Raw genomic sequence first — 24,838 nt, 5'->3', positions numbered from 1 at the left:
TCTCCTCGAGAGAAATATGATTTCACTAAAAACGTTATAGTTTAAACATGCCTGTTTGTACATGTGTGCAAACACTCAGAGCCTTAAGATAGGGGTTTCACCAATGTGTTTTTTGGTGAGAAACCTTCTATTTCAAGGTTTTGTGCGTTTTCAGACAAGTACAATATGTATTTATAGTGTTTCTGATGAAATCCCTCCTTTTAATGCATTTTCTCACAGAAAACGAGTCTCTCGCCATGGGAACATGGCTTTTTTGAAAAAGCATATTCTGGTCGAGAAATCGTGTTTTAAGCAATAAAAACGACTCCCGGCCTTATTTAGTTCACATTTGTACTTTTGGTAAGCTAGCCCGTATTCATAACGCACTAAACCTTTTTATCGCGTTAAACGCCTTTTCTCGACGAGAAAAGCACAATTTCATCAAAAACAAACAAAACAAGAAAAATGAATCTATTCAACAAGTCTGCAACACGTCCTTAAGAGTTACATGATTTCACCCAATGTCAATGTGTAATTTCTCCAGTTCTGATCATTTTTTAGGTTTGTTGGTAGCTTGGTCAATGCCAAAACACAGTGAGATCTTTTTATGGCTTTAAACGCGTTTTCTCCTCGAGGGAAACATGATTTCACTAAAAACGTTATAGTTTAACCATGCCTGTTTGTACATGTGTGCAAACACTCAGAGCCTTAAGATAGGGGTTTCACCAATGTGTTTTTTGGTGAGAAACCTTCTATTTCAAGGTTCTGTGCGTTTTCAGACAAGTACAATATGTATTTATAGTGTTTCTGATGAAATCCCTCCTTTTAATGCATTTTCTCACAGAAAACGAATCTCTCGCCATGGGAACATGGCTTTTTTGAAAAAGCATATTCTGGTCGAGAAATCGTGTTTTAAGCAATAAAAACGACTCCCGGCCTTATTTAGTTCACATTTGTACTTTTGGTAAGCTAGCCCGTATTCATAACGCACTAAACCTTTTTATCGCGTTAAACGCCTTTTCTCGACGAGAAAAGCACAATTTCATCAAAAACAAACAAAACAAGAAAAATGAATCTATTCAACAAGTCTGCAACACGTCCTTAAGAGTCACATGATTTCACCCAATGTCAATGTGTAATTTCTCCAGTTCTGATCATTTTTTAGGTTGTTGGTAGCTTGGTCAATGCCAAAACACAGTGAGATTTTTTTATGGCTTTAAACGCGTTTTCTCCTCGAGAGAAACATGATTTCACTAAAAACGTTATAGTTTAAACATGCCTGTTTGTACATGTGTGCAAACACTCAGAGCCTTAAGATAGGGGTTTCACCAATGTGTTTTTTGGTGAGAAACCTTCTATTTCAAGGTTCTGTGCGTTTTCAGACAAGTACAATATGTATTTATAGTGTTTCTGATGAAATCCCTCCTTTTAATGCATTTTCTCACAGAAAACGAGTCTCTCGCCATGGGAACATGGCTTTTTAGAAAAAGCATATTCTGGTCGAGAAATCGTGTTTTAAGCAATAAAAACGACTCCCGGCCTTATTTAGTTCACATTTGTACTTTTGGTAAGCTAGCCCATATTCATAACGCACTAAACCTTTTTATCGCGTTAAACGCCTTTTCTCGACGAGAAAAGCAATTTCATCAAAAACAAACAAAACAAGAAAAATGAATCTATTCAACAAGTCTGCAACACGTCCTTAAGAGTTACATGATTTCACCCAATGTCAATGTGTAATTTATCCAGTTCTGATCATTTTTTAGGTTTGTTGGTAGCTTGGTCAATGCCAAAACACAGTGAGATCTGTTTATGGCTTTAAACGCGTTTTCTCCTCGAGAGAAATATGATTTCACTAAAAACGTTATAGTTTAAACATGCCTGTTTGTACATGTGTGCAAACACTCAGAGCCTTAAGATAGGGGTTTCACCAATGTGTTTTTTGGTGAGAAACCTTCTATTTCAAAGTTTTGTGCGTTTTCAGACAAGTACAATATGTATTTATAGTGTTTCTGATGAAATCCCTCCTTTCAATGCATTTTCTCACAGAAAACGAGTCTCTCGCCATGGGAACATGGCTTTTTTGAAAAAGCATATTCTGGTCGAGAAATCGTGTTTTAAGCAATAAAAACGACTCCCGGCCTTATTTAGTTCACATTAGTACTTTTGGTAAGCTAGCCCGTATTCATAACGCACTAAACCTTTTTATCGCGTTAAACGCCTTTTCTCGACGAGAAAAGCACAATTTCATCAAAAACAAACAAAACAAGAAAAATGAATCTATTCAACAAGTCTGCAACACGTCCTTAAGAGTTACATGATTTCACCCAATGTCAATGTGTAATTTCTCCAGTTCTGATCATTTTTTAGGTTTGTTGGTAGCTTGGTCAATGCCAAAACACAGTGAGATCTTTTTATGGCTTTAAACGCGTTTTCTCCTCGAGGGAAACATGATTTCACTAAAAACGTTATAGTTTAACCATGCCTGTTTGTACATGTGTGCAAACACTCAGAGCCTTAAGATAGGGGTTTCACCAATGTGTTTTTTGGTGAGAAACCTTCTATTTCAAGGTTCTGTGCGTTTTCAGACAAGTACAATATGTATTTATAGTGTTTCTGATGAAATCCCTCCTTTTAATGCATTTTCTCACAGAAAACGAGTCTCTCGCCATGGGAACATGGCTTTTTTGAAAAAGCATATTCTGGTCGAGAAATCGTGTTTTAAGCAATAAAAACGACTCCCGGCCTTATTTAGTTCACATTTGTACTTTTGGTAAGCTAGCCCGTATTCATAACGCACTAAACCTTTTTATCGCGTTAAACGCCTTTTCTCGACGAGAAAAGCACAATTTCATCAAAAACAAACAAAACAAGAAAAATGAATCTATTCAACAAGTCTGCAACACGTCCTTAAGAGTCACATGATTTCACCCAATGTCAATGTGTAATTTCTCCAGTTCTGATCATTTTTTAGGTTGTTGGTAGCTTGGTCAATGCCAAAACACAGTGAGATCTTTTTATGGCTTTAAACGCGTTTTCTCCTCGAGAGAAATATGATTTCACTAAAAACGTTATAGTTTAAACATGCCTGTTTGTACATGTGTGCAAACACTCAGAGCCTTAAGATAGGGGTTTCACCAATGTGTTTTTTGGTGAGAAACCTTCTATTTCAAGGTTCTGTGCGTTTTCAGACAAGTACAATATGTATTTATAGTGTTTCTGATGAAATCCCTCCTTTTAATGCATTTTCTCACAGAAAACGAGTCTCTCGCCATGGGAACATGGCTTTTTTGAAAAAGCATATTCTGGTCGAGAAATCGTGTTTTAAGCAATAAAAACGACTCCCGGCCTTATTTAGTTCACATTTGTACTTTTGGTAAGCTAGCCCATATTCATAACGCACTAAACCTTTTTATCGCGTTAAACGCCTTTTCTCGACGAGAAAAGCAATTTCATCAAAAACAAACAAAACAAGAAAAATGAATCTATTCAACAAGTCTGCAACACGTCCTTAAGAGTTACATGATTTCACCCAATGTCAATGTGTAATTTCTCCAGTTCTGATCATTTTTTAGGTTTGTTGGTAGCTTGGTCAATGCCAAAACACAGTGAGATCTGTTTATGGCTTTAAACGCTTTTTCTCCTCGAGAGAAATATGATTTCACTAAAAACGTTATAGTTTAAACATGCCTGTTTGTACATGTGTGCAAACACTCAGAGCCTTAAGATAGGGGTTTCACCAATGTGTTTTTTGGTGAGAAACCTTCTATTTCAAGGTTCTGTGCGTTTTCAGACAAGTACAATATGTATGTATAGTGTTTCTGATGAAATCCCTCCTTTTAATGCACTTTCTCACAGAAAACGAGTCTCTCGCCATGGGAACATGGCTTTTTTGAAAAAGCATATTCTGGTCGAGAAATCGTGTTTTAAGCAATAAAAACGACTCCCGGCCTTATTTGGTTCACATTTGTACTTTTGGTAAGCTAGCCCGTATTCATAACGCACTAAACCTTTTTATCGCGTTAAACGCCTTTTCTCGACGAGAAAAGCACAATTTCATCAAAAACAAACAAAACAAGAAAAATGAATCTATTCAACAAGTCTGCAACACGTCCTTAAGAGTCACATGATTTCACCCAATGTCAATGTGTAATTTCTCCAGTTCTGCTCATTTTTTAGGTTGTTGGTAGCTTGGTCAATGCCAAAACACAAGTGAGATCTGTTTATGGCTTTAAACGCGTTTTCTCCTCGAGAGAAACATGATTTCACTAAAAACGTTATAGTTTAAACATGCCTGTTTGTACATGTGTGCAAACACTCAGAGCCTTAAGATAGGGGTTTCACCAATGTGTTTTTTGGTGAGAAACCTTCTATTTCAAGGTTCTGTGCGTTTTCAGACAAGTACAATATGTATTTATAGTGTTTCTGATGAAATCCCTCCTTTTAATGCATTTTCTCACAGAAAACGAGTCTCTCGCCATGGGAACATGGCTTTTTTTAAAAAGCATATTCTGGTCGAGAAATCGTGTTTTAAGCAATAAAAACGACTCCCGGCCTTATTTGGTTCACATTTGTACTTTTGGTAAGCTAGCCCGTATTCATAACGCACTAAACCTTTTTATCGCGTTAAACGCCTTTTCTCGACGAGAAAAGCACAATTTCATCAAAAACAAACAAAACAAGAAAAATGAATCTATTCAACAAGTCTGCAACACGTCCTTAAGAGTTACATGATTTCACCCAATGTCAATGTGTAATTTCTCCAGTTCTGATCATTTTTTTAGGTTTGTTGGTAGCTTGGTCAATGCCAAAACACAGTGAGATCTTTTTATGGCTTTAAACGCGTTTTCTCCTCGAGGGAAACATGATTTCACTAAAAACGTTATAGTTTAAACATGCCTGTTTGTACATGTGTGCAAACACTCAGAGCCTTAAGATAGGGGTTTCACCGATGTGTTTTTTGGTGAGAAACCTTCTATTTCAAGGTTCTGTGCGTTTTCAGACAAGTACAATATGTATGTATAGTGTTTCTGATGAAATCCCTCCTTTTAATGCATTTTCTCACAGAAAACGAGTCTCTCGCCATGGGAACATGGCTTTTTTGAAAAAGCATATTCTGGTCGAGAAATCGTGTTTTAAGCAATAAAAACGACTCCCGGCCTTATTTAGTTCACATTTGTACTTTTGGTAAGCTAGCCCGTATTCATAACGCACTAAACCTTTTTATCGCGTTAAACGCCTTTTCTCGACGAGAAAAGCACAATTTCATCAAAAACAAACAAAACAAGAAAAATGAATCTATTCAACAAGTCTGCAACACGTCCTTAAGAGTCACATGATTTCACCCAATGTCAATGTGTAATTTCTCCAGTTCTGATCATTTTTTAGGTTGTTGGTAGCTTGGTCAATGCCAAAACACAGTGAGATCTTTTTATGGCTTTAAACGCGTTTTCTCCTCGAGAGAAATATGATTTCACTAAAAACGTTATAGTTTAAACATGCCTGTTTGTACATGTGTGCAAACACTCAGAGCCTTAAGATAGGGGTTTCACCAATGTGTTTTTTGGTGAGAAACCTTCTATTTCAAGGTTCTGTGCGTTTTCAGACAAGTACAATATGTATTTATAGTGTTTCTGATGAAATCCCTCCTTTTAATGCATTTTCTCACAGAAAACGAGTCTCTCGCCATGGGAACATGGCTTTTTTGAAAAAGCATATTCTGGTCGAGAAATCGTGTTTTAAGCAATAAAAACGACTCCCGGCCTTATTTAGTTCACATTTGTACTTTTGGTAAGCTAGCCCATATTCATAACGCACTAAACCTTTTTATCGCGTTAAACGCCTTTTCTCGACGAGAAAAGCAATTTCATCAAAAACAAACAAAACAAGAAAAATGAATCTATTCAACAAGTCTGCAACACGTCCTTAAGAGTTACATGATTTCACCCAATGTCAATGTGTAATTTCTCCAGTTCTGATCATTTTTTAGGTTTGTTGGTAGCTTGGTCAATGCCAAAACACAGTGAGATCTGTTTATGGCTTTAAACGCGTTTTCTCCTCGAGAGAAATATGATTTCACTAAAAACGTTATAGTTTAAACATGCCTGTTTGTACATGTGTGCAAACACTCAGAGCCTTAAGATAGGGGTTTCACCAATGTGTTTTTTGGTGAGAAACCTTCTATTTCAAGGTTCTGTGCGTTTTCAGACAAGTACAATATGTATGTATAGTGTTTCTGATGAAATCCCTCCTTTTAATGCACTTTCTCACAGAAAACGAGTCTCTCGCCATGGGAACATGGCTTTTTTGAAAAAGCATATTCTGGTCGAGAAATCGTGTTTTAAGCAATAAAAACGACTCCCGGCCTTATTTGGTTCACATTTGTACTTTTGGTAAGCTAGCCCGTATTCATAACGCACTAAACCTTTTTATCGCGTTAAACGCCTTTTCTCGACGAGAAAAGCACAATTTCATCAAAAACAAACAAAACAAGAAAAATGAATCTATTCAACAAGTCTGCAACACGTCCTTAAGAGTCACATGATTTCACCCAATGTCAATGTGTAATTTCTCCAGTTCTGCTCATTTTTTAGGTTGTTGGTAGCTTGGTCAATGCCAAAACACAAGTGAGATCTGTTTATGGCTTTAAACGCGTTTTCTCCTCGAGAGAAACATGATTTCACTAAAAACGTTATAGTTTAAACATGCCTGTTTGTACATGTGTGCAAACACTCAGAGCCTTAAGATAGGGGTTTCACCAATGTGTTTTTTGGTGAGAAACCTTCTATTTCAAGGTTCTGTGCGTTTTCAGACAAGTACAATATGTATTTATAGTGTTTCTGATGAAATCCCTCCTTTTAATGCATTTTCTCACAGAAAACGAGTCTCTCGCCATGGGAACATGGCTTTTTTTAAAAAGCATATTCTGGTCGAGAAATCGTGTTTTAAGCAATAAAAACGACTCCCGGCCTTATTTGGTTCACATTTGTACTTTTGGTAAGCTAGCCCGTATTCATAACGCACTAAACCTTTTTATCGCGTTAAACGCCTTTTCTCGACGAGAAAAGCACAATTTCATCAAAAACAAACAAAACAAGAAAAATGAATCTATTCAACAAGTCTGCAACACGTCCTTAAGAGTTACATGATTTCACCCAATGTCAATGTGTAATTTCTCCAGTTCTGATCATTTTTTTAGGTTTGTTGGTAGCTTGGTCAATGCCAAAACACAGTGAGATCTTTTTATGGCTTTAAACGCGTTTTCTCCTCGAGGGAAACATGATTTCACTAAAAACGTTATAGTTTAAACATGCCTGTTTGTACATGTGTGCAAACACTCAGAGCCTTAAGATAGGGGTTTCACCGATGTGTTTTTTGGTGAGAAACCTTCTATTTCAAGGTTCTGTGCGTTTTCAGACAAGTACAATATGTATGTATAGTGTTTCTGATGAAATCCCTCCTTTTAATGCATTTTCTCACAGAAAACGAGTCTCTCGCCATGGGAACATGGCTTTTTTGAAAAAGCATATTCTGGTCGAGAAATCGTGTTTTAAGCAATAAAAACGACTCCCGGCCTTATTTAGTTCACATTTGTACTTTTGGTAAGCTAGCCCGTATTCATAACGCACTAAACCTTTTTATCGCGTTAAACGCCTTTTCTCGACGAGAAAAGCACAATTTCATCAAAAACAAACAAAACAAGAAAAATGAATCTATTCAACAAGTCTGCAACACGTCCTTAAGAGTCACATGATTTCACCCAATGTCAATGTGTAATTTCTCCAGTTCTGATCATTTTTTAGGTTGTTGGTAGCTTGGTCAATGCCAAAACACAGTGAGATCTTTTTATGGCTTTAAACGCGTTTTCTCCTCGAGAGAAATATGATTTCACTAAAAACGTTATAGTTTAAACATGCCTGTTTGTACATGTGTGCAAACACTCAGAGCCTTAAGATAGGGGTTTCACCAATGTGTTTTTTGGTGAGAAACCTTCTATTTCAAGGTTCTGTGCGTTTTCAGACAAGTACAATATGTATTTATAGTGTTTCTGATGAAATCCCTCCTTTTAATGCACTTTCTCACAGAAAACGAGTCTCTCGCCATGGGAACATGGCTTTTTTGAAAAAGCATATTCTGGTCGAGAAATCGTGTTTTAAGCAATAAAAACGACTCCCGGCCTTATTTGGTTCACATTTGTACTTTTGGTAAGCTAGCCCGTATTCATAACGCACTAAACCTTTTTATCGCGTTAAACGCCTTTTCTCGACGAGAAAAGCACAATTTCATCAAAAACAAACAAAACAAGAAAAATGAATCTATTCAACAAGTCTGCAACACGTCCTTAAGAGTCACATGATTTCACCCAATGTCAATGTGTAATTTCTCCAGTTCTGCTCATTTTTTAGGTTGTTGGTAGCTTGGTCAATGCCAAAACACAGTGAGATCTGTTTATGGCTTTAAACGCGTTTTCTCCTCGAGAGAAATATGATTTCACTAAAAACGTTATAGTTTAAACATGCCTGTTTGTACATGTGTGCAAACACTCAGAGCCTTAAGATAGGGGTTTCACCAATGTGTTTTTTGGTGAGAAACCTTCTATTTCAAAGTTTTGTGCGTTTTCAGACAAGTACAATATGTATTTATAGTGTTTCTGATGAAATCCCTCCTTTCAATGCATTTTCTCACAGAAAACGAGTCTCTCGCCATGGGAACATGGCTTTTTTGAAAAAGCATATTCTGGTCGAGAAATCGTGTTTTAAGCAATAAAAACGACTCCCGGCCTTATTTAGTTCACATTTGTACTTTTGGTAAGCTAGCCCGTATTCATAACGCACTAAACCTTTTTATCGCGTTAAACGCCTTTTCTCGACGAGAAAAGCACAATTTCATCAAAAACAAACAAAACAAGAAAAATGAATCTATTCAACAAGTCTGCAACACGTCCTTAAGAGTTACATGATTTCACCCAATGTCAATGTGTAATTTCTCCAGTTCTGATCATTTTTTAGGTTTGTTGGTAGCTTGGTCAATGCCAAAACACAGTGAGATCTTTTTATGGCTTTAAACGCGTTTTCTCCTCGAGGGAAACATGATTTCACTAAAAACGTTATAGTTTAACCATGCCTGTTTGTACATGTGTGCAAACACTCAGAGCCTTAAGATAGGGGTTTCACCAATGTGTTTTTTGGTGAGAAACCTTCTATTTCAAGGTTCTGTGCGTTTTCAGACAAGTACAATATGTATTTATAGTGTTTCTGATGAAATCCCTCCTTTTAATGCATTTTCTCACAGAAAACGAGTCTCTCGCCATGGGAACATGGCTTTTTTGAAAAAGCATATTCTGGTCGAGAAATCGTGTTTTAAGCAATAAAAACGACTCCCGGCCTTATTTAGTTCACATTTGTACTTTTGGTAAGCTAGCCCGTATTCATAACGCACTAAACCTTTTTATCGCGTTAAACGCCTTTTCTCGACGAGAAAAGCACAATTTCATCAAAAACAAACAAAACAAGAAAAATGAATCTATTCAACAAGTCTGCAACACGTCCTTAAGAGTCACATGATTTCACCCAATGTCAATGTGTAATTTCTCCAGTTCTGATCATTTTTTAGGTTGTTGGTAGCTTGGTCAATGCCAAAACACAGTGAGATCTTTTTATGGCTTTAAACGCGTTTTCTCCTCGAGAGAAATATGATTTCACTAAAAACGTTATAGTTTAAACATGCCTGTTTGTACATGTGTGCAAACACTCAGAGCCTTAAGATAGGGGTTTCACCAATGTGTTTTTTGGTGAGAAACCTTCTATTTCAAGGTTCTGTGCGTTTTCAGACAAGTACAATATGTATTTATAGTGTTTCTGATGAAATCCCTCCTTTTAATGCATTTTCTCACAGAAAACGAGTCTCTCGCCATGGGAACATGGCTTTTTTGAAAAAGCATATTCTGGTCGAGAAATCGTGTTTTAAGCAATAAAAACGACTCCCGGCCTTATTTAGTTCACATTTGTACTTTTGGTAAGCTAGCCCATATTCATAACGCACTAAACCTTTTTATCGCGTTAAACGCCTTTTCTCGACGAGAAAAGCAATTTCATCAAAAACAAACAAAACAAGAAAAATGAATCTATTCAACAAGTCTGCAACACGTCCTTAAGAGTTACATGATTTCACCCAATGTCAATGTGTAATTTCTCCAGTTCTGATCATTTTTTAGGTTTGTTGGTAGCTTGGTCAATGCCAAAACACAGTGAGATCTGTTTATGGCTTTAAACGCGTTTTCTCCTCGAGAGAAATATGATTTCACTAAAAACGTTATAGTTTAAACATGCCTGTTTGTACATGTGTGCAAACACTCAGAGCCTTAAGATAGGGGTTTCACCAATGTGTTTTTTGGTGAGAAACCTTCTATTTCAAGGTTCTGTGCGTTTTCAGACAAGTACAATATGTATGTATAGTGTTTCTGATGAAATCCCTCCTTTTAATGCACTTTCTCACAGAAAACGAGTCTCTCGCCATGGGAACATGGCTTTTTTGAAAAAGCATATTCTGGTCGAGAAATCGTGTTTTAAGCAATAAAAACGACTCCCGGCCTTATTTGGTTCACATTTGTACTTTTGGTAAGCTAGCCCGTATTCATAACGCACTAAACCTTTTTATCGCGTTAAACGCCTTTTCTCGACGAGAAAAGCACAATTTCATCAAAAACAAACAAAACAAGAAAAATGAATCTATTCAACAAGTCTGCAACACGTCCTTAAGAGTCACATGATTTCACCCAATGTCAATGTGTAATTTCTCCAGTTCTGCTCATTTTTTAGGTTGTTGGTAGCTTGGTCAATGCCAAAACACAAGTGAGATCTGTTTATGGCTTTAAACGCGTTTTCTCCTCGAGAGAAACATGATTTCACTAAAAACGTTATAGTTTAAACATGCCTGTTTGTACATGTGTGCAAACACTCAGAGCCTTAAGATAGGGGTTTCACCAATGTGTTTTTTGGTGAGAAACCTTCTATTTCAAGGTTCTGTGCGTTTTCAGACAAGTACAATATGTATTTATAGTGTTTCTGATGAAATCCCTCCTTTTAATGCATTTTCTCACAGAAAACGAGTCTCTCGCCATGGGAACATGGCTTTTTTGAAAAAGCATATTCTGGTCGAGAAATCGTGTTTTAAGCAATAAAAACGACTCCCGGCCTTATTTAGTTCACATTTGTACTTTTGGTAAGCTAGCCCGTATTCATAACGCACTAAACCTTTTTATCGCGTTAAACGCCTTTTCTCGACGAGAAAAGCACAATTTCATCAAAAACAAACAAAACAAGAAAAATGAATCTATTCAACAAGTCTGCAACACGTCCTTAAGAGTCACATGATTTCACCCAATGTCAATGTGTAATTTCTCCAGTTCTGATCATTTTTTAGGTTGTTGGTAGCTTGGTCAATGCCAAAACACAGTGAGATCTTTTTATGGCTTTAAACGCGTTTTCTCCTCGAGAGAAATATGATTTCACTAAAAACGTTATAGTTTAAACATGCCTGTTTGTACATGTGTGCAAACACTCAGAGCCTTAAGATAGGGGTTTCACCAATGTGTTTTTTGGTGAGAAACCTTCTATTTCAAGGTTCTGTGCGTTTTCAGACAAGTACAATATGTATGTATAGTGTTTCTGATGAAATCCCTCCTTTTAATGCACTTTCTCACAGAAAACGAGTCTCTCGCCATGGGAACATGGCTTTTTTGAAAAAGCATATTCTGGTCGAGAAATCGTGTTTTAAGCAATAAAAACGACTCCCGGCCTTATTTGGTTCACATTTGTACTTTTGGTAAGCTAGCCCGTATTCATAACGCACTAAACCTTTTTATCGCGTTAAACGCCTTTTCTCGACGAGAAAAGCACAATTTCATCAAAAACAAACAAAACAAGAAAAATGAATCTATTCAACAAGTCTGCAACACGTCCTTAAGAGTCACATGATTTCACCCAATGTCAATGTGTAATTTCTCCAGTTCTGCTCATTTTTTAGGTTGTTGGTAGCTTGGTCAATGCCAAAACACAGTGAGATCTGTTTATGGCTTTAAACGCGTTTTCTCCTCGAGAGAAATATGATTTCACTAAAAACGTTATAGTTTAAACATGCCTGTTTGTACATGTGTGCAAACACTCAGAGCCTTAAGATAGGGGTTTCACCAATGTGTTTTTTGGTGAGAAACCTTCTATTTCAAAGTTTTGTGCGTTTTCAGACAAGTACAATATGTATTTATAGTGTTTCTGATGAAATCCCTCCTTTCAATGCATTTTCTCACAGAAAACGAGTCTCTCGCCATGGGAACATGGCTTTTTTGAAAAAGCATATTCTGGTCGAGAAATCGTGTTTTAAGCAATAAAAACGACTCCCGGCCTTATTTAGTTCACATTTGTACTTTTGGTAAGCTAGCCCGTATTCATAACGCACTAAACCTTTTTATCGCGTTAAACGCCTTTTCTCGACGAGAAAAGCACAATTTCATCAAAAACAAACAAAACAAGAAAAATGAATCTATTCAACAAGTCTGCAACACGTCCTTAAGAGTTACATGATTTCACCCAATGTCAATGTGTAATTTCTCCAGTTCTGATCATTTTTTAGGTTTGTTGGTAGCTTGGTCAATGCCAAAACACAGTGAGATCTTTTTATGGCTTTAAACGCGTTTTCTCCTCGAGGGAAACATGATTTCACTAAAAACGTTATAGTTTAACCATGCCTGTTTGTACATGTGTGCAAACACTCAGAGCCTTAAGATAGGGGTTTCACCAATGTGTTTTTTGGTGAGAAACCTTCTATTTCAAGGTTCTGTGCGTTTTCAGACAAGTACAATATGTATTTATAGTGTTTCTGATGAAATCCCTCCTTTTAATGCATTTTCTCACAGAAAACGAGTCTCTCGCCATGGGAACATGGCTTTTTTGAAAAAGCATATTCTGGTCGAGAAATCGTGTTTTAAGCAATAAAAACGACTCCCGGCCTTATTTAGTTCACATTTGTACTTTTGGTAAGCTAGCCCGTATTCATAACGCACTAAACCTTTTTATCGCGTTAAACGCCTTTTCTCGACGAGAAAAGCACAATTTCATCAAAAACAAACAAAACAAGAAAAATGAATCTATTCAACAAGTCTGCAACACGTCCTTAAGAGTCACATGATTTCACCCAATGTCAATGTGTAATTTCTCCAGTTCTGATCATTTTTTAGGTTGTTGGTAGCTTGGTCAATGCCAAAACACAGTGAGATCTTTTTATGGCTTTAAACGCGTTTTCTCCTCGAGAGAAATATGATTTCACTAAAAACGTTATAGTTTAAACATGCCTGTTTGTACATGTGTGCAAACACTCAGAGCCTTAAGATAGGGGTTTCACCAATGTGTTTTTTGGTGAGAAACCTTCTATTTCAAGGTTCTGTGCGTTTTCAGACAAGTACAATATGTATTTATAGTGTTTCTGATGAAATCCCTCCTTTTAATGCATTTTCTCACAGAAAACGAGTCTCTCGCCATGGGAACATGGCTTTTTTGAAAAAGCATATTCTGGTCGAGAAATCGTGTTTTAAGCAATAAAAACGACTCCCGGCCTTATTTAGTTCACATTTGTACTTTTGGTAAGCTAGCCCATATTCATAACGCACTAAACCTTTTTATCGCGTTAAACGCCTTTTCTCGACGAGAAAAGCAATTTCATCAAAAACAAACAAAACAAGAAAAATGAATCTATTCAACAAGTCTGCAACACGTCCTTAAGAGTTACATGATTTCACCCAATGTCAATGTGTAATTTCTCCAGTTCTGATCATTTTTTAGGTTTGTTGGTAGCTTGGTCAATGCCAAAACACAGTGAGATCTGTTTATGGCTTTAAACGCGTTTTCTCCTCGAGAGAAATATGATTTCACTAAAAACGTTATAGTTTAAACATGCCTGTTTGTACATGTGTGCAAACACTCAGAGCCTTAAGATAGGGGTTTCACCAATGTGTTTTTTGGTGAGAAACCTTCTATTTCAAGGTTCTGTGCGTTTTCAGACAAGTACAATATGTATGTATAGTGTTTCTGATGAAATCCCTCCTTTTAATGCACTTTCTCACAGAAAACGAGTCTCTCGCCATGGGAACATGGCTTTTTTGAAAAAGCATATTCTGGTCGAGAAATCGTGTTTTAAGCAATAAAAACGACTCCCGGCCTTATTTGGTTCACATTTGTACTTTTGGTAAGCTAGCCCGTATTCATAACGCACTAAACCTTTTTATCGCGTTAAACGCCTTTTCTCGACGAGAAAAGCACAATTTCATCAAAAACAAACAAAACAAGAAAAATGAATCTATTCAACAAGTCTGCAACACGTCCTTAAGAGTCACATGATTTCACCCAATGTCAATGTGTAATTTCTCCAGTTCTGCTCATTTTTTAGGTTGTTGGTAGCTTGGTCAATGCCAAAACACAAGTGAGATCTGTTTATGGCTTTAAACGCGTTTTCTCCTCGAGAGAAACATGATTTCACTAAAAACGTTATAGTTTAAACATGCCTGTTTGTACATGTGTGCAAACACTCAGAGCCTTAAGATAGGGGTTTCACCAATGTGTTTTTTGGTGAGAAACCTTCTATTTCAAGGTTCTGTGCGTTTTCAGACAAGTACAATATGTATTTATAGTGTTTCTGATGAAATCCCTCCTTTTAATGCATTTTCTCACAGAAAACGAGTCTCTCGCCATGGGAACATGGCTTTTTTGAAAAAGCATATTCTGGTCGAGAAATCGTGTTTTAAGCAATAAAAACGACTCCCGGCCTTATTTAGTTCACATTTGTACTTTTGGTAAGCTAGCCCGTATTCATAACGCACTAAACCTTTTTATCGCGTTAAACGCCTTTTCTCGACGAGAAAAGCACAATTTCATCAAAAACAAACAAAACAAGAAAAATGAATCTATTCAACAAGTCTGCAACACGTCCTTAAGAGTCACATGATTTCACCCAATGTCAATGTGTAATTTCTCCAGTTCTGATCATTTTTTAGGTTGTTGGTAGCTTGGTCAATGCCAAAACACAGTGAGATCTTTTTATGGCTTTAAACGCGTTTTCTCCTCGAGAGAAATATGATTTCACTAAAAACGTTATAGTTTAAACATGCCTGTTTGTACATGTGTGCAAACACTCAGAGCCTTAAGATAGGGGTTTCACCAATGTGTTTTTTGGTGAGAAACCTTCTATTTCAAGGTTCTGTGCGTTTTCAGACAAGTACAATATGTATTTATAGTGTTTCTGATGAAATCCCTCCTTTTAATGCATTTTCTCACAGAAAACGAGTCTCTCGCCATGGGAACATGGCTTTTTTGAAAAAGCATATTCTGGTCGAGAAATCGTGTTTTAAGCAATAAAAACGACTCCCGGCCTTATTTAGTTCACATTTGTACTTTTGGTAAGCTAGCCCATATTCATAACGCACTAAACCTTTTTATCGCGTTAAACGCCTTTTCTCGACGAGAAAAGCAATTTCATCAAAAACAAACAAAACAAGAAAAATGAATCTATTCAACAAGTCTGCAACACGTCCTTAAGAGTTACATGATTTCACCCAATGTCAATGTGTAATTTCTCCAGTTCTGATCATTTTTTAGGTTTGTTGGTAGCTTGGTCAATGCCAAAACACAGTGAGATCTGTTTATGGCTTTAAACGCGTTTTCTCCTCGAGAGAAATATGATTTCACTAAAAACGTTATAGTTTAAACATGCCTGTTTGTACATGTGTGCAAACACTCAGAGCCTTAAGATAGGGGTTTCACCAATGTGTTTTTTGGTGAGAAACCTTCTATTTCAAGGTTCTGTGCGTTTTCAGACAAGTACAATATGTATGTATAGTGTTTCTGATGAAATCCCTCCTTTTAATGCACTTTCTCACAGAAAACGAGTCTCTCGCCATGGGAACATGGCTTTTTTGAAAAAGCATATTCTGGTCGAGAAATCGTGTTTTAAGCAATAAAAACGACTCCCGGCCTTATTTGGTTCACATTTGTACTTTTGGTAAGCTAGCCCGTATTCATAACGCACTAAACCTTTTTATCGCGTTAAACGCCTTTTCTCGACGAGAAAAGCACAATTTCATCAAAAACAAACAAAACAAGAAAAATGAATCTATTCAACAAGTCTGCAACACGTCCTTAAGAGTCACATGATTTCACCCAATGTCAATGTGTAATTTCTCCAGTTCTGCTCATTTTTTAGGTTGTTGGTAGCTTGGTCAATGCCAAAACACAAGTGAGATCTGTTTATGGCTTTAAACGCGTTTTCTCCTCGAGAGAAACATGATTTCACTAAAAACGTTATAGTTTAAACATGCCTGTTTGTACATGTGTGCAAACACTCAGAGCCTTAAGATAGGGGTTTCACCAATGTGTTTTTTGGTGAGAAACCTTCTATTTCAAGGTTCTGTGCGTTTTCAGACAAGTACAATATGTATTTATAGTGTTTCTGATGAAATCCCTCCTTTTAATGCATTTTCTCACAGAAAACGAGTCTCTCGCCATGGGAACATGGCTTTTTTTAAAAAGCATATTCTGGTCGAGAAATCGTGTTTTAAGCAATAAAAACGACTCCCGGCCTTATTTGGTTCACATTTGTACTTTTGGTAAGCTAGCCCGTATTCATAACGCACTAAACCTTTTTATCGCGTTAAACGCCTTTTCTCGACGAGAAAAGCACAATTTCATCAAAAACAAACAAAACAAGAAAAATGAATCTATTCAACAAGTCTGCAACACGTCCTTAAGAGTTACATGATTTCACCCAATGTCAATGTGTAATTTCTCCAGTTCTGATCATTTTTTTAGGTTTGTTGGTAGCTTGGTCAATGCCAAAACACAGTGAGATCTTTTTATGGCTTTAAACGCGTTTTCTCCTCGAGGGAAACATGATTTCACTAAAAACGTTATAGTTTAAACATGCCTGTTTGTACATGTGTGCAAACACTCAGAGCCTTAAGATAGGGGTTTCACCAATGTGTTTTTTGGTGAGAAACCTTCTATTTCAAGTTTCTGTGCGTTTTCAGACAAGTACAATATGTATGTATAGTGTTTCTGATGAAATCCCTCCTTTTAATGCATTTTCTCACAGAAAACGAGTCTCTCGCCATGGGAACATGGCTTTTTTGAAAAAGCATATTCTGGTCGAGAAATCGTGTTTTAAGCAATAAAAACGACTCCCGGCCTTATTTAGTTCACATTTGTACTTTTGGTAAGCTAGCCCGTATTCATAACGCACTAAACCTTTTTATCGCGTTAAACGCCTTTTCTCGACGAGAAAAGCACAATTTCATCAAAAACAAACAAAACAAGAAAAATGAATCTATTCAACAAGTCTGCAACACGTCCTTAAGAGTCACATGATTTCACCCAATGTCAATGTGTAATTTCTCCAGTTCTGATCATTTTTTAGGTTGTTGGTAGCTTGGTCAATGCCAAAACACAGTGAGATCTTTTTATGGCTTTAAACGCGTTTTCTCCTCGAGAGAAATATGATTTCACTAAAAACGTTATAGTTTAAACATGCCTGTTTGTACATGTGTGCAAACACTCAGAGCCTTAAGATAGGGGTTTCACCAATGTGTTTTTTGGTGAGAAACCTTCTATTTCAAGGTTCTGTGCGTTTTCAGACAAGTACAATATGTATTTATAGTGTTTCTGATGAAATCCCTCCTTTTAATGCATTTTCTCACAGAAAACGAGTCTCTCGCCATGGGAACATGGCTTTTTTGAAAAAGCATATTCTGGTCGAGAAATCGTGTTTTAAGCAATAAAAACGACTCCCGGCCTTATTTAGTTCACATTTGTACTTTTGGTAAGCTAGCCCATATTCATAACGCACTAAACCTTTTTATCGCGTTAAACGCCTTTTCTCGACGAGAAAAGCAATTTCATCAAAAACAAACAAAACAAGAAAAATGAATCTATTCAACAAGTCTGCAACACGTCCTTAAGAGTTACATGATTTCACCCAATGTCAATGTGTAATTTCTCCAGTTCTGATCATTTTTTAGGTTTGTTGGTAGCTTGGTCAATGCCAAAACACAGTGAGATCTGTTTATGGCTTTAAACGCGTTTTCTCCTCGAGAGAAATATGATTTCACTAAAAACGTTATAGTTTAAACATGCCTGTTTGTACATGTGTGCAAACACTCAGAGCCTTAAGATAGGGGTTTCACCAATGTGTTTTTTGGTGAGAAACCTTCTATTTCAAGGTTCTGTGCGTTTTCAGACAAGTACAATATGTATGTATAGTGTTTCTGATGAAATCCCTCCTTTTAATGCACTTTCTCACAGAAAACGAGTCTCTCGCCATGGGAACATGGCTTTTTTGAAAAAGCATATTCTGGTCGAGAAATCGTGTTTTAAGCAATAAAAACGACTCCCGGCCTTATTTGGTTCACATTTGTACTTTTGGTAAGCTAGCCCGTATTCATAACGCACTAAACCTTTTTATCGCGTTAAACGCCTTTTCTCGACGAGAAAAGCACAATTTCATCAAAAACAAACAAAACAAGAAAAATGAATCTATTCAACAAGTCTGCAACACGTCCTTAAGAGTCACATGATTTCACCCAATGTCAATGTGTAATTTCTCCAGTTCTGCTCATTTTTTAGGTTGTTGGTAGCTTGGTCAATGCCAAAACACAAGTGAGATCTGTTTATGGCTTTAAACGCGTTTTCTCCTCGAGAGAAACATGATTTCACTAAAAACGTTATAGTTTAAACATGCCTGTTTGTACATGTGTGCAAACACTCAGAGCCTTAAGATAGGGGTTTCACCAATGTGTTTTTTGGTGAGAAACCTTCTATTTCAAGGTTCTGTGCGTTTTCAGACAAGTACAATATGTATTTATAGTGTTTCTGATGAAATCCCTCCTTTTAATGCATTTTCTCACAGAAAACGAGTCTCTCGCCATGGGAACATGGCTTTTTTGAAAAAGCATATTCTGGTCGAGAAATCGTGTTTTAAGCAATAAAAACGACTCCCGGCCTTATTTGGTTCACATTTGTACTTTTGGTAAGCTAGCCCGTATTCATAACGCACTAAACCTTTTTATCGCGTTAAACGCCTTTTCTCGACGAGAAAAGCACAATTTCATCAAAAACAAACAAAACAAGAAAAATGAATCTATTCAACAAGTCTGCAACACGTCCTTAAGAGTTACATGATTTCACCCAATGTCAATGTGTAATTTCTCCAGTTCTGATCATTTTTTTAGGTTTGTTGGTAGCTTGGTCAATGCCAAAACACAGTGAGATCTTTTTATGGCTTTAAACGCGTTTTCTCCTCGAGGGAAACATGATTTCACTAAAAACGTTATAGTTTAAACATGCCTGTTTGTACATGTGTGCAAACACTCAGAGCCTTAAGATAGGGGTTTCACCAATGTGTTTTTTGGTGAGAAACCTTCTATTTCAAGGTTCTGTGCGTTTTCAGACAAGTACAATATGTATGTATAGTGTTTCTGATGAAATCCCTCCTTTTAATGCACTTTCTCACAGAAAACGAGTCTCTCGCCATGGGAACATGGCTTTTTTGAAAAAGCATATTCTGGTCGAGAAATCGTGTTTTAAGCAATAAAAACGACTCCCGGCCTTATTTAGTTCACATTTGTACTTTTGGTAAGCTAGCCCGTATTCATAACGCACTAAACCTTTTTATCGCGTTAAACGCCTTTTCTCGACGAGAAAAGCAATTTCATCAAAAACAAACAAAACAAGAAAAATGAATCTATTCAACAAGTCTGCAACACGTCCTTAAGAGTCACATGATTTCACCCAATGTCAATGTGTAATTTCTCCAGTTCTGCTCATTTTTTAGGTTGTTGGTAGCTTGGTCAATGCCAAAACACAAGTGAGATCTGTTTATGGCTTTAAACGCGTTTTCTCCTCGAGAGAAACATGATTTCACTAAAAACGTTATAGTTTAAACATGCCTGTTTGTACATGTGTGCAAACACTCAGAGCCTTAAGATAGGGGTTTCACCAATGTGTTTTTTGGTGAGAAACCTTCTATTTCAAGGTTCTGTGCGTTTTCAGACAAGTACAATATGTATTTATAGTGTTTCTGATGAAATCCCTCCTTTTAATGCATTTTCTCACAGAAAACGAGTCTCTCGCCATGGGAACATGGCTTTTTTTAAAAAGCATATTCTGGTCGAGAAATCGTGTTTTAAGCAATAAAAACGACTCCCGGCCTTATTTGGTTCACATTTGTACTTTTGGTAAGCTAGCCCGTATTCATAACGCACTAAACCTTTTTATCGCGTTAAACGCCTTTTCTCGACGAGAAAAGCACAATTTCATCAAAAACAAACAAAACAAGAAAAATGAATCTATTCAACAAGTCTGCAACACGTCCTTAAGAGTTACATGATTTCACCCAATGTCAATGTGTAATTTCTCCAGTTCTGATCATTTTTTTAGGTTTGTTGGTAGCTTGGTCAATGCCAAAACACAGTGAGATCTTTTTATGGCTTTAAACGCGTTTTCTCCTCGAGGGAAACATGATTTCACTAAAAACGTTATAGTTTAAACATGCCTGTTTGTACATGTGTGCAAACACTCAGAGCCTTAAGATAGGGGTTTCACCAATGTGTTTTTTGGTGAGAAACCTTCTATTTCAAGGTTCTGTGCGTTTTCAGACAAGTACAATATGTATGTAGAGTGTTTCTGATGAAATCCCTCCTTTTAATGCACTTTCTCACAGAAAACGAGTCTCTCGCCATGGGAACATGGCTTTTTTGAAAAAGCATATTCTGGTCGAGAAATCGTGTTTTAAGCAATAAAAACGACTCCCGGCCTTATTTAGTTCACATTTGTACTTTTGGTAAGCTAGCCCGTATTCATAACGCACTAAACCTTTTTATCGCGTTAAACGCCTTTTCTCGACGAGAAAAGCACAATTTCATCAAAAACAAACAAAACAAGAAAAATGAATCTATTCAACAAGTCTGCAACACGTCCTTAAGAGTCACATGATTTCACCCAATGTCAATGTGTAATTTCTCCAGTTCTGCTCATTTTTTAGGTTGTTGGTAGCTTGGTCAATGCCAAAACACAAGTGAGATCTGTTTATGGCTTTAAACGCGTTTTCTCCTCGAGAGAAACATGATTTCACTAAAAACGTTATAGTTTAAACATGCCTGTTTGTACATGTGTGCAAACACTCAGAGCCTTAAGATAGGGGTTTCACCAATGTGTTTTTTGGTGAGAAACCTTCTATTTCAAGGTTCTGTGCGTTTTCAGACAAGTACAATATGTATTTATAGTGTTTCTGATGAAATCCCTCCTTTTAATGCATTTTCTCACAGAAAACGAGTCTCTCGCCATGGGAACATGGCTTTTTTGAAAAAGCATATTCTGGTCGAGAAATCGTGTTTTAAGCAATAAAAACGACTCCCGGCCTTATTTGGTTCACATTTGTACTTTTGGTAAGCTAGCCCGTATTCATAACGCACTAAACCTTTTTATCGCGTTAAACGCCTTTTCTCGACGAGAAAAGCACAATTTCATCAAAAACAAACAAAACAAGAAAAATGAATCTATTCAACAAGTCTGCAACACGTCCTTAAGAGTTACATGATTTCACCCAATGTCAATGTGTAATTTCTCCAGTTCTGATCATTTTTTTAGGTTTGTTGGTAGCTTGGTCAATGCCAAAACACAGTGAGATCTTTTTATGGCTTTAAACGCGTTTTCTCCTCGAGGGAAACATGATTTCACTAAAAACGTTATAGTTTAAACATGCCTGTTTGTACATGTGTGCAAACACTCAGAGCCTTAAGATAGGGGTTTCACCAATGTGTTTTTTGGTGAGAAACCTTCTATTTCAAGGTTCTGTGCGTTTTCAGACAAGTACAATATGTATGTATAGTGTTTCTGATGAAATCCCTCCTTTTAATGCATTTTCTCACAGAAAACGAGTCTCTCGCCATGGGAACATGGCTTTTTTGAAAAAGCATATTCTGGTCGAGAAATCGTGTTTTAAGCAATAAAAACGACTCCCGGCCTTATTTAGTTCACATTTGTACTTTTGGTAAGCTAGCCCGTATTCATAACGCACTAAACCTTTTTATCGCGTTAAACGCCTTTTCTCGACGAGAAAAGCACAATTTCATCAAAAACAAACAAAACAAGAAAAATGAATCTATTCAACAAGTCTGCAACACGTCCTTAAGAGTCACATGATTTCACCCAATGTCAATGTGTAATTTCTCCAGTTCTGATCATTTTTTAGGTTGTTGGTAGCTTGGTCAATGCCAAAACACAGTGAGATCTTTTTATGGCTTTAAACGCGTTTTCTCCTCGAGAGAAATATGATTTCACTAAAAACGTTATAGTTTAAACATGCCTGTTTGTACATGTGTGCAAACACTCAGAGCCTTAAGATAGGGGTTTCACCAATGTGTTTTTTGGTGAGAAACCTTCTATTTCAAGGTTCTGTGCGTTTTCAGACAAGTACAATATGTATTTATAGTGTTTCTGATGAAATCCCTCCTTTTAATGCATTTTCTCACAGAAAACGAGTCTCTCGCCATGGGAACATGGCTTTTTTGAAAAAGCATATTCTGGTCGAGAAATCGTGTTTTAAGCAATAAAAACGACTCCCGGCCTTATTTAGTTCACATTTGTACTTTTGGTAAGCTAGCCCATATTCATAACGCACTAAACCTTTTTATCGCGTTAAACGCCTTTTCTCGACGAGAAAAGCAATTTCATCAAAAACAAACAAAACAAGAAAAATGAATCTATTCAACAAGTCTGCAACACGTCCTTAAGAGTTACATGATTTCACCCAATGTCAATGTGTAATTTCTCCAGTTCTGATCATTTTTTAGGTTTGTTGGTAGCTTGGTCAATGCCAAAACACAGTGAGATCTGTTTATGGCTTTAAACGCGTTTTCTCCTCGAGAGAAATATGATTTCACTAAAAACGTTATAGTTTAAACATGCCTGTTTGTACATGTGTGCAAACACTCAGAGCCTTAAGATAGGGGTTTCACCAATGTGTTTTTTGGTGAGAAACCTTCTATTTCAAGGTTCTGTGCGTTTTCAGACAAGTACAATATGTATGTATAGTGTTTCTGATGAAATCCCTCCTTTTAATGCACTTTCTCACAGAAAACGAGTCTCTCGCCATGGGAACATGGCTTTTTTGAAAAAGCATATTCTGGTCGAGAAATCGTGTTTTAAGCAATAAAAACGACTCCCGGCCTTATTTGGTTCACATTTGTACTTTTGGTAAGCTAGCCCGTATTCATAACGCACTAAACCTTTTTATCGCGTTAAACGCCTTTTCTCGACGAGAAAAGCACAATTTCATCAAAAACAAACAAAACAAGAAAAATGAATCTATTCAACAAGTCTGCAACACGTCCTTAAGAGTCACATGATTTCACCCAATGTCAATGTGTAATTTCTCCAGTTCTGCTCATTTTTTAGGTTGTTGGTAGCTTGGTCAATGCCAAAACACAAGTGAGATCTGTTTATGGCTTTAAACGCGTTTTCTCCTCGAGAGAAACATGATTTCACTAAAAACGTTATAGTTTAAACATGCCTGTTTGTACATGTGTGCAAACACTCAGAGCCTTAAGATAGGGGTTTCACCAATGTGTTTTTTGGTGAGAAACCTTCTATTTCAAGGTTCTGTGCGTTTTCAGACAAGTACAATATGTATTTATAGTGTTTCTGATGAAATCCCTCCTTTTAATGCATTTTCTCACAGAAAACGAGTCTCTCGCCATGGGAACATGGCTTTTTTGAAAAAGCATATTCTGGTCGAGAAATCGTGTTTTAAGCAATAAAAACGACTCCCGGCCTTATTTGGTTCACATTTGTACTTTTGGTAAGCTAGCCCGTATTCATAACGCACTAAACCTTTTTATCGCGTTAAACGCCTTTTCTCGACGAGAAAAGCACAATTTCATCAAAAACAAACAAAACAAGAAAAATGAATCTATTCAACAAGTCTGCAACACGTCCTTAAGAGTTACATGATTTCACCCAATGTCAATGTGTAATTTCTCCAGTTCTGATCATTTTTTTAGGTTTGTTGGTAGCTTGGTCAATGCCAAAACACAGTGAGATCTTTTTATGGCTTTAAACGCGTTTTCTCCTCGAGGGAAACATGATTTCACTAAAAACGTTATAGTTTAAACATGCCTGTTTGTACATGTGTGCAAACACTCAGAGCCTTAAGATAGGGGTTTCACCAATGTGTTTTTTGGTGAGAAACCTTCTATTTCAAGGTTCTGTGCGTTTTCAGACAAGTACAATATGTATGTATAGTGTTTCTGATGAAATCCCTCCTTTTAATGCACTTTCTCACAGAAAACGAGTCTCTCGCCATGGGAACATGGCTTTTTTGAAAAAGCATATTCTGGTCGAGAAATCGTGTTTTAAGCAATAAAAACGACTCCCGGCCTTATTTAGTTCACATTTGTACTTTTGGTAAGCTAGCCCGTATTCATAACGCACTAAACCTTTTTATCGCGTTAAACGCCTTTTCTCGACGAGAAAAGCACAATTTCATCAAAAACAAACAAAACAAGAAAAATGAATCTATTCAACAAGTCTGCAACACGTCCTTAAGAGTCACATGATTTCACCCAATGTCAATGTGTAATTTCTCCAGTTCTGCTCATTTTTTAGGTTGTTGGTAGCTTGGTCAATGCCAAAACACAAGTGAGATCTGTTTATGTCTTTAAACGCGTTTTCTCCTCGAGAGAAACATGATTTCACTAAAAACGTTATAGTTTAAACATGCCTGTTTGTACATGTGTGCAAACACTCAGAGCCTTAAGATAGGGGTT

The sequence above is a fragment of the Lampris incognitus genome, unplaced genomic scaffold (genome assembly GCF_029633865.1).
Source record: "Lampris incognitus isolate fLamInc1 unplaced genomic scaffold, fLamInc1.hap2 H_1, whole genome shotgun sequence".
Classification (NCBI taxonomy): domain Eukaryota; kingdom Metazoa; phylum Chordata; class Actinopteri; order Lampriformes; family Lampridae; genus Lampris; species Lampris incognitus.
This window is presented reverse-complemented; position numbering follows the sequence as displayed.